The sequence below is a fragment of the Lissotriton vulgaris genome, chromosome 5 (assembly GCF_964263255.1).
Source record: "Lissotriton vulgaris chromosome 5, aLisVul1.2, whole genome shotgun sequence".
NCBI lineage: Eukaryota > Metazoa > Chordata > Amphibia > Caudata > Salamandridae > Lissotriton > Lissotriton vulgaris.
The window spans coordinates 1,609,346,653-1,609,359,392 of NC_141693.1; positions in this window are offsets into that span (position 1 = coordinate 1,609,346,653).

The window sequence follows — 12,740 nt, forward strand, 5'->3', positions numbered from 1 at the left end:
TCGGTATTTATGAATCTGTAAATTAGAGTTACCTACGTCTAGCCCATAGTGTATTGGGCTGTGGAGGGGCTGCTTGCCAGTGCCACCTAACTGCTTTGAAGGGCACATTTAGTGCCCTCCTTGCATACTCCAGTTCGAGCCAGTCCAGGTAGCCCTTGGCTCCTGCTTTGGTTTGAAACTGGACAAAGGATATAGGAGTATCCTCCCCTCTGTTCAGCCCCTCCTCTGGGAGGGGCCCCTGAGTCGTTCCAACCCTCTCCCTAGGGTACTTAAGGGCTTACCAGTAGGTGGTTCCTTTAATTCATTGTGGGACTTGAATCAAGCCTGAAACCACATCACTCTTCGCCTGTCTGGACATTTGGACTTTTCTGGACTTTGCCTGGAAGTAAGACTGCCCCAAGGAAGACTCCTACTGCTCCGGGTCTCAATGTTCTGCAACTCTTCTTCCTCGTCTGTGTCTGTGCTTCTTTCAGGATCTTCACCAGACCTGTGGGCATCAATGATACCCTAAGAAATCTCCCTTGGAGTGAAGGAGTCAGTCCCTTGCATTTGCAGACACCATAACGAAGCTGACGGATCTGCTGCTCCTGACGTTCACGGACTTCTAAAGGCTCATCAACATAGATAGTGGTTTTGCAACTCCCTCAAGGCCTGCCCTGTCCTCTCTGCAATTTTGAGGCCAGTACCCCTTATCAGAACTGCTGGGACGAACCACTGTGCACCGCGTCAACTTCCTAGCGTGTTTGCTCTGCACCACAGAGATCTTCGGGCTACAACAAGCTCCAGCCTCCAGCATTTCTTCCTGCCGAGTGCAGCGTCCTCAGTGCATCCTCTTCACCATGGACCTTACTTCTTGGTGAGGTCCTCTTGCAACTCCTGTGCCTTTGGCCTGTGGATCCTCCTGAGGGTGTTCTCCTGCTTCAGTGGGCTCCCCTGATTGCTCAGGGACTGTTCTGATTTATCTGCTGTTGCTGAGTCCTTTGGACCTTGCTGGTCCCAACGTTGCTCCTTTTTCGTTCTCCCTGCCAGTTGTGGCTACTGGAGAACCGCAGCCTTAAGGCCCGGCGGCGCAGGGTATGCCTGAAATCCCCAGGATTCACCTGCCTTGTCAAAACAGAGACACAGACTCTTCGTCTGGCGTAGAAGATGGTATTTATTAGCTGCAGCTAGTACAGTGGTCTTAGAAGTCGTCAGTACAACGAGGTTCCAAAGAGACTGCCACTTAACTCCGTGGCGCACAGGTTTATATATGGTACAATACAATGCAAAATGCAATCACACACAAGCATGAGCTATAGGCAAATGTTATAGACAATGTTTCAAGATGAAAGCAACTCAAGTTCCCGGTTCTGTTTGTCATTGGACCCCTTAAGTAAATCACAAGCGAATCCACACAATCCGATTTACAAGCAGAGAAAACACAGCTGCGTGTTGTAGAAGGACAGTCAAGAAACAGGAGAATGCATGAGACATGTAGCGAAGGACAGCAGATAAGATAACTTAAAGGAGACAATGGTGTGAAATGACATGTAGTCTGGACGGGGAATAATCAGGAATTAGTGTACTCGGCCAGACCCTGACACTCGTTAGCAAACATAGACGAGGAAGCCATCTGACACACAAAGCAGAAACGACAAAAACATCGCGTTCGCTGAGCTGCCTGAGTGAGGGCAACACAAAATGGCAGCGATCTCAAAATGGAGGCCGAGCACGAACAAATTTGTAATTTACAGAACCTCAGACCCTCCTTTTGCCATTACTCTGGCAAAAACAAACCAACTCATGCTAATCTGAGTCAGAGTCAACACTGATGTTCATGAGATCTTCAAGCTGTTGCTGCGCATTTATTCTAATATTCTCTGTCTTCTGAGCGGCAGATCGTGGAACGCAAAAAGTAGCCAACAGGCCACAAACTGCCGGACCACACTGAACACATAAGCAACAGGAGAATATGACAGCTAGAATTGCTCCAAGGAACGTCAAGATCTTCCATCCCCAAGTTGACAATATTCCCCAAAACCATCCCATAAAAGACCAATCTCCTTCGTCCTGATGTACCGACTCGGAGACTGTGTGCAATTTGGAAATGGCCTGGTATACTGCTGGAGCGTCGTCTGGAATATAAATGCAGCAACTAGATCCGATCAATCTACAGACCCCTCCTCGGTTTACTAGGATCACGTCTAATGCAATTCGATTCTGAAGCGTCATAAGACGGTCCGCTTGAAGTTCTGCTGTAATGTTACCTATCGCACCTGCAGTAACATTAATAGTGGTCTCAACCATTCGAACCAATTGCCTAATGTGTCTGCTGTTGACCATAGGGCCCCAAAAGGGAAGGAATCCTTTAAGGTAATCTCCTCCCTCTTGTTCTGCCGTGTCTTTGGCATCGAATACGCCTCTACTATGTCTAACTCTATGATGGTCTGACGAAGCTGTGTATGTAGGGGAAGGAGGAAAGCTATGTAGCAGGTTCCAGAAAAGTTAGAAGGTAACCAAGTATAAGCTCGATTGTTACAGACAAAATATGTTCCTTGAGACGGAACCAGCAGAGGAAAATCAAGAGATGAGAGAACATATGTATATGTACATTTCTGGATGTCGTCAATTTTCTTGCTGTTAATTTGGAGACAAAGATTTCCTTTATGGGGCACAGTCCACGCTGGGGAAGACTCGCCTTTTCTAGTTTTGTCACTGAGAATGGAGACATAGTGGGTAACATTCCATCCATCATAGGCTTTCTTTTCCTCTAATGGAATCTTACTCTTCTCTACAATCTTGGCCATTACCACTATGATTTTGATCAAGGAGCTGTGGCTAAAATCTAGTCCATTCCCAGGAGTTCTCACAGGGCTTCTAATTCTGTTGTGGTATGCGGCTGAAAACATTGTCAAATAGGCCCAAGTTGAACCTTCGTATGAAAAAGGAAACACCAAATATGGCATTCCCTTTTGTGTATTGTGTGGCATGAGTCCGCACACCCAACAATCAGTCATATTAATGGCCAACTGATGTTGGTGCAACAACTGAATAAACGTATTGTTCATATACTCGGCTCTCCTTATCTGTTCATGAGGGGGTAAAGTATGCATTTTGTGTGAAAAGACAGAAAGACGAGAAGGCAAAGAAGACTTAGTATTCGCGACATTTCTTGATTGCAAAATGTGGACAATCCATCCTGTGCAGGCTAATAAAATATACAAAAACATAAGAACACACAAAGCTCTACGCCAAATCGACTACGTAATAATTTACAATATTTTGATCTCATTTCTTGCTTCCTATTTTCCCTACCTACAATTATTGTACCATCCATCTTTATCTAAAAAAAAATGTCGCTCACAGCACTCTTCCTTGATCACTCAGCTAATCACTTCTGTATATCCTGAGGCACTAGCCGCTTACTAAAAGAACAGAATCAGGTTACAGTCTGAGCCTCCTACCGTGACCCTGCGATGGAGACAGATGGCACATCTAATACTTATATCACACAAAAAGGCAAAAAGGACCTTAAAGAATGTCTTTAATTAATAAAAAGTGTTCAAGAGTTCAGTTCATTGGGTCTTGGTCTTAAGTTGTAGCGTGTTTTGCTCGGCACGGTCTGATTTTTAAACAGTATTTCTGGGTTGGTGGTGTCTATTCGACGATGCACAGGCACAGCAGCTTGAAGAATATCGTCATCCGCTTTTTCAGACTGAGTCCCATAAATCTGAGCATCACTGAATGGAACAAAACCAGGAACTGCTGCAGTGTCCGATTCTCCTACACCACTGCGAATCCACTGATCAAAGGGTAATAGAAGTGGCACCTTTTTACAGTGCGCTCCATGCACCAAATTTCTTTTGCCCACTACCTTGACAGCCGTGCGAGTAACAAGCAAAACTTGCGTAGGTGTAGACCAACGAGGCTCCAAATTCTTAGTCCGTTGAAAAATATTCACACAGACCCAGTCACCGGGCAAGATGGTGTGACCTGGATCTGTGGAGGCCTCCGGCAGAATACTCTGTACCTGTTGACTAATAGCACTTAATTTAGTAGTCAAATCATGTAAATAGTCCATTAACAAAGGATATGGTATGTCTGAATATCTTTTGGGACAGGGGACGCCCCAAACATTACCTGCACGTCCAAATACTACTTCATATGGGCTAAGTCCCATACGAGAGTGCACAGTAGTTCTGGTTAACAAAAGAGCTAGGGGCAAGGCATCAGGCCAAGCAAGACCTGTACTGGCTTGAATCTTCGCCAGCTTAAGCTTGAGCGTACCATTGTAACACTCAACCAAACCCGCTGACTGTGGATGGTTCGCCGGATGAAATTTTTGTTTGATTCCAAGACCAGAACATATTTTCTGCATAATCTGGCCCACGAATTCACTTCCATTGTCACTCCAGACAATGCGCGGCAAACCAAACCTAGGGAAAAATTCCTTAATCAGAACTTTGGCAGTTGATAAAGCAGTGTTATCTTTCAAGGGGTAGGCCTCTATCCAGCGGGAAAAGGCACATACCACCACCAGAACAGACTTGAGGTTGTTGCAGCGATCCATATGAATGTAATCTATCTGCAACACCTCAAAGGGATATGACGGGGGAGCAAAATGACCTGCCGGATTTGGGGTTCCTTTTCCTGGGTTATGCATTAAACAAACAATGCAATGTTTAACCATATTTTCTGCACATTTTGGAATTCCTTCATTCTGCCATACCGGAGCCAGAAGCTTACATATGCCTTTTGCACTAATGTGAGCTGGGCCATGAGCCATAGTCATGACCGGCAACACATAAGCGTCCAGTAACAACCATCACTGATGTTCCGACAACTCTGTCCAACAACCCGTTGAATCTAACATTCCCGTCCTTTCTTTCCACATACTTAATTCTTTCTCAGTTGTAGCGTAGTTCCTATTTTCCCAATAGGCCCTGCGCATTGGAATAACATAAACAGTAGTATCGACGTAGAAGTGCGGATCTTCCAGGCCTCTACTGACTATGCTAAACTTAATTGGGTTTGTTACCAACTAGCTCAGAGGTCACTGGAAACTTTCTTGACTGAAATAGGAAGTGATCAGCTTCCCTGGCACAGACAAGAAGGGATTCAGTTTTCCCACAACCGTGCAACATGACAACTTTGCTCCTCAGATCAAGAGTCAATCTCTAGGGTCGTGTGAAACAATAGACAGTTATTTTACTCAGTCAGGTTGGTGCAGTTTACTTTCACGATATGTAGAGAATAGAGAGGCGGGCGTTTGTCAATAAAGGGTTAACATTTATTGAACAGTCTTTCTTCTCGTACAAGAGAAATGTATTGCCACAATTGCAAGACTTGTTATGATAAAAAGTACGTACAGTAAGATAAGTATTGCGAAATAATACTGTAAAAGCATTGATATGGTTTCTTAGCCATACAATGGTTTAAAAGTGATAAAACATATATACATTCATATATACATTAGGCTAAAATACTCAACTGGTGCTTCTAACTACGCCTACCCCAGTGTACCTGACCTAAGCCTAATACGTGGGAGGGGAGGAAGTAAGTAGCTTTAAGTTAAGTTGGTTTTGCCAAGGTTTGCTTCAAGAATTCTCACTAAGGGTTTAGTCAACAACATACCTCTGAATAGAATGATGGAGGTCTGGTATCTCCTTCAGGGAAACTCGGTATCCCAGTCACCCGCAAGGGTAGACCAGAAACGCTGGAGCTGGATTTCTCAGCAGGAGAAAGGCAGCGCCTCTCTTCAGCGCGTCGAGGAGGAGGAGGGGGGACAGCGTCCGCGGGCAGCTTGCATCTGCTGGGCTCTTCGCAGGGGGACGGCTGTTCAGCTCCTAAGTTCACCACACCATCGTTCGCGCTTTAGCAGCGATAATGGCATCAGCAGCTTGCATACAGCAGCTTCATCAAGCGACGGGCAACAGGCTATTGCTTAAGGCAACGTTGGTAGTATTTATACCTGAAAGGTGCCATGTTTGACGTAAGTTTGCTGGACATAAGACGTCAATAAAGATGTCACTTAGGAAGTGATCGCTATCAGTTGCTCATTAGAGTTCTATTACTAATCAAAACACAGCAAGCGGGGATTTCCAGGTTTGCTGAGTTTTTATCTTGTTGAAGAACTCAGAGTGTTAATCTAGGAATCTCAGATAGTGACTTCTGCTCTGTCATTGCACTAATTGGTTGCAAAGGAAGTGGCAGAGAAAGCTATTCTGGAATGTGGCTCTGTTCGTGTGAGGCCAGAGATGACTTTCTGAATATCGCACTTGAACGGTTATGCCAATATAGGGAACAAATGGATTTATAGCCGAATAGGGGCATAAGGTCACAGTATCGATCAGGATCCTAGATAAGCACGCAACACCCACTCCACGGGTTCATGTCCATCAAATTACTAAAACTAGAGCAATATGATGCATGTGTAACATTGCCCACCCCAAAATACATAAATGCATTTGAAATAGGCGTATATTGTAATACGTGAAAATTATAGGTACTGCACGTTTTTGAAGCATAGAAATCATTCAAAAATTATAGCATATGAAATCAATGAACGATTATGCAAAAAGAAATACACATGACATATCTCTGAAACAGAAGAAGGGCGAGATAAATCATCACATATAAATGCATTGCAATAAATGTGCTAGAGGCTGGTGTAAGGTTATTATGTCTCTAGATGTGTTTAGAAATAGAAGTTTGAGCTTCTGTTCTTTAAGAATAGTTTTTACTTTAAGCAAAGAATTGTTCGTGCCAAAAAAAGGGTCAATATTAAAAAGTGTTCAATTCAAAAGAATTAATGCCTGAACGGGGAAATAGAGTTCCAACGCTTTTAGCAGTTTTTGTTGATCAAAACTGAAGGCCGAATTCAGAGTTCATGGGAACGCTGTGTGTCGGAAAGCTTCTATAAAGTTATTGTTTCTGTTCGGGTGAGAACATCATATCAGACAGGCTCTCAAAGAATTGGTCTACAAAATCAGGTGACAGTTCAACCAAATTCGATAGTGCTGTAACTTTGCAGGTGTGAGAATGATTGCTGTCATCATAGTCGGGATCAGCAATGCTCACAGAAGGTTGTACCTGGGTGATGTTGCTTTTGTCACTCGCTCCACTGTTACCACCTAGTCGTAGTACAGGAGTCTCAACGAATGCCGTCATCAGGATTGGTAGCCGCTGGGGACAACACAATGCGTGAGCCGTTATCGGACTGAGCAAAGTATCGACGTCCATTGGTACTGCTGATGGAAGTGAAAGACAGATGTCTAACACGCACTCATCTCCGCATAGCATACATCGAAGTACCGGTAAGATACAGTTCTGCCATATAGGTCTGAATGAAAGGAACCAGGTCATGTTTAGATCTCTCAGCCTGGCCAATCCAAGGACGTTAGTTATCCTGTCCCGGTAGCGCATTGCTAGGATTGTCTCTTCCATTCCCATGAGAGCTATGTCTGAGCTTTGGCTTGCCATAACGAAGCAGGACGGTCAAAAATAAAATCCCTGCTACAAGTCCCAAAAATAAGGGTATGCCGCCAAAAACAGAGTGGACAAAATTAGGAACGATTCCCAGAATTGCTTGAAAAGGTGTTAGCAGTCCCGTAAAAATCGTCTTAAATATGCCTGGGATGCCTGTGGCACTAGACATGTTAAGGAGTTGGCTCAACATTTCTACGAAATGCACGGGGCAATTTGTTGATAAAAGTTCATGAACCTCCGTAGCTGTCCTTGCAACTAGGAGATCATACGTCTCTTTTGATGACGTTATGGGCACTGTTGTCTGCAAAAGCACAGACTTCATTTTGCTTAAAGTATCAATTCGTATAAAATAGAGATTCAGACGAGGCCAGATGGGAGTCTCTGTGTCTACAGGCCCGCTCGGAAACAATGCCTGCATACAGCATTTGACCATGGATGTTACTCTTACTAGATAACTTTTCCCTGAAACAAGGCCACAACATCTGTGATCCGTTCTAAGAATGTAACTCCCATTTGCAAGTTGCATAAAGAAGGGCTCTATCTGAGTTGCAGGTGTGACAAGCTGGTGGCATGAAAGGTTGTTAGAATTACCTTCACAGGCGCCGTGTAAATTAATACCCTGGCACAAAAGCATACCGCTTAGTGAATGTTTACAATTTTCACCACTAAGAAATACATTTTTGTCGCTGTCACTATAGCATGAATGTGTGTATGGTAATTTTCATTCAGATTTTACATATCCTTTACCCAATCGTTCATACTGGCCAGTAGGTATGTATTCAAGGCACTTTTTAAATCGGAAAGTTGTTATCGGAATTGTGATAATTCCGTGTATTATCCATTCTATGACAGGACTCTCTGACATTGTCAATGGTAATCTCTCAAGTTTTTCGATGCTCAGGATTGTATAGTCTGCTCCTTTCTGTGCCAAACTGATTTGTTTATCAGTAAGGTTAAAAATGGAAAATAATGACGTTGTGTTTATCAAACGCCAAGGCACATAGCCTGAACGGAGATTTTGCAGCGTCCAGCCTAATTGTACAATAGAACGTAATTGTGACTAGCCATGTTGTAACATTAGCAAGTCTCTGTCTATTACATCAAAGGCAGAGGATACAATATTGTCCAACGAATATATTCTGGAGGACAGAGTCATTAACCCATTGTCCACTACAGAAAGTGATTTTTCCAAAATAATACGATCAATTTCTCGTATTTTTTCAGCTGTTTCAATTTGTGTGACTTTCCAAGCCTCGTTGTACGCAGCATAGATACTGGTCGCTATGAAACGCTTTTGACGCTGTTTGTGTGGTCCAAGAATGAAATCGCGCAAATCAGCACCATCTTTTAGCAAAGACAAGTGTTGCTTAATTTCAGCCAGTGTGGATGATGTTAGCCATTCAAGGCAGAGCTTACCTACACTGCATGTTGTTACTATCCCTGGATGTTGTCTCTGGGAGTATCTAGGGTCTTGTCTGGTCATTTTTAACCCCTGTGTTTTGTTCAGGAATCTATCTTGACAGCTGTTTGTGTCAGTAGGCCAGATTAACCACTTTTTCCAATCAGGATGTGTTCTGTTAAAATGTAAAATTTGTGAGACGTCTAACTCAATATCTGTAGTTGTATTTTCAGGTATTGGCTTTGGTATAGACGGTTTGTTTAGGTCTCTGATCTTAGCTAGGCCAAGACAGGATGTTTGGTGAATTGTGTCATTTAAAAACATCATTTGTTCTGGTATCATGCAGGTTCTGAATAGTGCTTCAAGGCCTTGTACCTGCCAATCTTTTGTACCCCAAATTGTTTTCGTTTCAATGTTATTTTTCCAATAATCAGAACCAAATGTCATCATTTTTTCATAAAATGCTTCTGAATATATCAATTTAGAATTTGTCAGCATTGTTTTCATTCCTGTTTTATCTAACAGTTTGTAATAAAACGTTTCTGCATCACTAGTGTTAAACCCTGAGAAGTATTTGAATATCTCAAAAAATGCTTTAGAACTGCTTTTAGGTGGTGTAGCACAATGTTCCCATTAATTATACTTAAAAACATTTCTAGGCTGTGCAGATTTATGCAAGTAATGATCACCATAATGTGTGTAGCAGAATAATTGCTCATAACTAGACGAACCTTGTAAATAATCATGTTCTGTAAATCTAGCTGACATTACTAAATCAGACATCATGTCATTAATACTGTTAAAGTCCCAATCATCAGAGAATGTACGAGGTTTTACAAAGTCACTTAAGGAAACCTTCAGTTGATGAGGATACTTCAGGATTTCGACCGGACCATAGATCTCATAGTCTGTTTTCTCCCATACTACCCCACCAGGTATTGGAATTGCTGTGACGTTTACTGTTGACAGTTCTCTTTTCTTCACGTGGGATGATCTGTGTGGTTTCAGGACTAGGTTGATGTTCTGACTTGCTGTGTCCATTGTACTATATTTTCCCTCAATGAATTTTCCCAAACAAAGTACCATGATGAGCCAAAGCAGGAGGAAAAATACACCTAGACCGAACCAGAACTCTAACCAAGGGGAAACAAGATAGATTTTCTTCAGTTGATGAAAGAGTTCCGTTGCTTTTTCTTTAAAAGTCTTTTTTGTTTCTGGCATCACTTCGGGGTCGTTTTGATCTTCAGAGAAGTTGTCGAAGTTGATGAAATAACCAGAGGCAGTTCTGTCAATTGTTGGGATTGTTCTTTCAATCTGTCTCTCGGTAGCACTTTCTGATGCCACATTATTGTAGACTGGTGTTTCTTGACGAACCGTTTCAATCTGTGTCCCAAGAGGCACGAGTTCCATGGCATTATTGCATAGTCCTTCTCTGTGCACTGCAGGCTGATCGAATGTGATTAGTCTTTCAGTTTGAACCTCTTGGATTGTTGCAAGTTTGGGTATTCTGTTGTTTCTTGGGAGTCCACTGGGCCTACTGTTGATTATAGGCCACATGCTTGTGGTTTTACCAGGTCGATGGACACGACTCTGTTCTCCTTTTTACCAGCAAGGGGCGGTAGTACTACTGATCTTGTTCCGGTGACTGCCAAGACAGGTACTGCTTTTCTGTAAGAAGGCCCAAATTCCTTCTTCACCGCGATTTTTTCTCTGACTAGATCCCCAATCTTTAGAATCCAAACAGGCCTTGCTGGGGCTGTTGCTTGTGGTGCCTCGTCAGTGGTATCTGGCTGTTGCTTTAACTTTATGTTGCTTAAGGATTTTCTTGTTTCATTCAGTTCCTGTAAAACATCCAAACGATCTTTGATGTCAAAGTCTGTTGTTTTTTCTTGTACCACTGACATCTGACTATCGAGGTCCTGAATGTTCATTCTAATTCCGAACAATAGTTTGTATGGGCTGAAACCTTTTAGAGAATTTCTTGGCAAGTTATTAAGACTGGTCTGGACACTTATTAGATGTTTGACCCACCCAGCACCTGAACCTAATACCTTCGCTGTTATAGATCGCTTTATGTCCCGGTTTTTTCTTTCAACCACACTATTCCCTTCGGGGTGCGACGGACAAGAATACCGCAACCCAATTCCCATGCTAGCCATGGCCTCCTTATAAGCTCGAGAGCTAAAAGCAGGACCCTGGTCAGAATGGAACGTGGTAATTGCGTATGTGCTGATATAGACTCGCAGATCTCTCTTATAACAGTTCTAGCGTCAGCCGAGCGCTGGAGGCCTCATTTTTTAAGTGTGTTTAGCCTTAACTATTAATAGGACGCAGGATGGGGTGTAGGCAGCGTTACGCTGTTTCTGATTGGTAGCCGGTAGCATGGTTCATTACTGCGATCCATGTTACAGTTTTCACAGTTGTTTGCATATATTTGGTGTTGTACACTCATTCCCGGCCACCAGTATACTGATTCTAACTCTCTCAGAGAGTCCCTGATTGTTTGGTGTCTCAGACCCAATCACATGTGTGCTTCCAGTAAGAGGAAGCCCCTCCGGTCCCTGTTTGGAATTACCCTATCCCCTACTCCAGGGATTCGAGCAAAAGGAACGGAGTTTGCATCGATTATGTATGCATAATTGAGTGGATAGTTCACGGGTAGTGCTGCACAGTCACCTTTTACGGTCGTTTTTACTGCCAGCATGGTTTCCCCGTCTATGTATTTTTCTGTACGCTTTTTTGTGGCTACGGGAGCCGGTTTAGTTGCTTCCGCTGTGGCTGTGTTAGCCAATAAATTCCCTGCAACGTGAACGCCATCACGTTGAAGACTCTGTGCGTGTACCACGTGAGTCTTTTGTAGTTCTTTGTGTAAAAGAGCTACCTGTTTCCAGAGCAATTTATGATTTATTGTGGCACCTGTGTTATCTTTGTAATCGTTTTCAATCCAACTCTGCAGTTTATTATTGTAAGAGTTGACGCATAAATGAGAATCGCACACGCTAAGTGTCGGGAATTCACGTTCTGCATTTTCGAGCGCCATCTTTAAAGATCTGATTTCAGTTCTCGGAACCAAACAGTTTCTTACAGATTCAGTTTTTGTTACTTTCGGTCTGAATTTACCGCACAGCCAACGACCTTTAACAATCGCACAGGCTGCATCGTAGGATTTACTCTCTACGTTGAAATGCTGTACAAATCTATCTGTATAGATTATACAGGCGGATTGTGGGAGAGGCAGAAGTTCGATTGGCAGAGGATATTCTTCTTCATACTCTAAATCATTCAGTTCTTCGAATTGCGGGGCGAAATAGTATTTCACATCTTCCGCTCCTAGAGAATCTACACACTGTATCCATTTCGGATCCAGTGACACTGTAGGCAGGTTTACTGGGCTGAATAGCGCCTCGAAGGCGGATTCTGCTGTGAGGATATTAATCCGTTTGCCGTGTGCTAGTTCTCGTTCATTTGCTAATGCAATTTGCACTGCTTTCACAGTTCTTTCTGTGCGACTGAAGGCTTTTTCTGCTTGTGTATACAAGTGAGATTTAATTGAAATTGGTACCTTTTCTCCCTCATTAGAGGTTAGGTTCGTGAATCCGCATCTTCCTGGGATGACTCGGATTACAAGACTGCGTGTGTTGTCACGTGTATCTAATTTAGTTTTTGCTAACATGTCTGTTTGCAATGATCTCAAAATTTCTGTGTGTTTTTGAGTCCAATTGATTTGTTTAAAATCAGGTTTAATTAGTTCGTAGAGAGGTTTAAACCTCTCTGCGTAATTTAGAATGTAAGTTCTTCCGAAATTCAGAAAACCTAGTATGGATTGTAAATTCTTCAGCGTTTTTGGAGCTTGGAGTACAGCGCACTTCTCTAA